This window comes from Tinamus guttatus, unplaced genomic scaffold (assembly GCF_059628265.1).
Source record: "Tinamus guttatus ecotype Peru unplaced genomic scaffold, ASM5962826v1 Tinamus_guttatus_pri_ptg000618c, whole genome shotgun sequence".
In the NCBI taxonomy this organism is placed as follows: Eukaryota; Metazoa; Chordata; class Aves; order Tinamiformes; family Tinamidae; genus Tinamus; species Tinamus guttatus.
The window spans coordinates 107,631-108,875 of NW_028289152.1; positions in this window are offsets into that span (position 1 = coordinate 107,631).

The window sequence follows — 1,245 nt, forward strand, 5'->3', positions numbered from 1 at the left end:
GACCAAAGGGGCTCGTGGGGCTGCAGGAGCAGGGTTTCTCCCTCTGTGCAGGGCTAGGACCTGCAAGTTGGTGCAACTGGTCTGGCCACAACAGTCTGATGGGTGAGAGGTTTTGGTAAGAAAACAGGGGGGGATCAAGACAAGCCTGTGTGCAATGTAGCCCTCCCCTAGGATGTGTGGGGGTTTCGCACATCACACCAAGTGATCTGAAACACCCTTGTTCTGCTTGTCCTCTCAGCTTCAGGCTTCTTGGCCTCACTTGAGCTTCCCCAGCACCAGACAGCCAAGTCATCAGTCTTTAAGAACACCGTGACCTCACACGTGCCACAAGCCCCATTCCTCCTGGTTCCTAACCTCTTACAGGTGCTTCTGGAAAACAAATCTGAGGAAATAGTGGTGTTTATTCAAATGTCCCAAAAGTGTGCTTCTCTCTTACAAAAGTGTACTTCTCTCTCACAAAACTGTGCTTCTCTCTCATTCCCTCTCCATTGCCTTCCTTGTCTCTTCAAGAAATGACAAGGGAAAGGGAAATTATCCCAGGCGTTCAGATTGGAGGAAAGAGTCCCTTCCCCATTACTCTGATATTCTACCTGGAGGGCCACAGAAAAGAAACAACAAAGATTATGACTGGCTTTTGGGTTATAAAGGTGCATTTGGGAGATGCTGGAGAGTCTCTCTTTTTTCAAAGCACAATAGGCAGAATAGGCCAGATACTGGAGGAGTGTCTCATCAAGCTGAGAGACATCAGGAAAACCTCCAGTGCCTGGAGGGCCATGACCTTTCTCCTCTGACTCTTGCAGTGCTTCTTTGTGCTTCCTTTGAAAATGCCAAACCAATTTCAACCCAAATCCCCTGTGTGCTGTTGGGATGATTACCCATCTCCTGTTCCTGCTCATGGTCAGGCAGTACAGTTTAGTCTCCTTTCCTACAGCTTTCCAGCATCCTTTCTAATTCCTGTCTCACCCTTCGGAACACTTGCCAGCCTTCCCTTGATCATGGCTATGCATGAGTAAAAGAGAACCTCTATCTCCCAGACATGCAATGGAACAAAACACCGAGCATCATGGGAGCCAGGATAAAGTTCTCCAAAACCCCACTGGGCACAGACTTCACTGTGGCCTACACAGGTCTCCCCACTGTTCTGGATGGGCTCAAGATTCGGCAATAATCAGCCAGAACGAGGTGACTACATCAAGCATTTATTCAGGTGAAAGCACATAAAATAAGCCAAGTATGGATAACTAC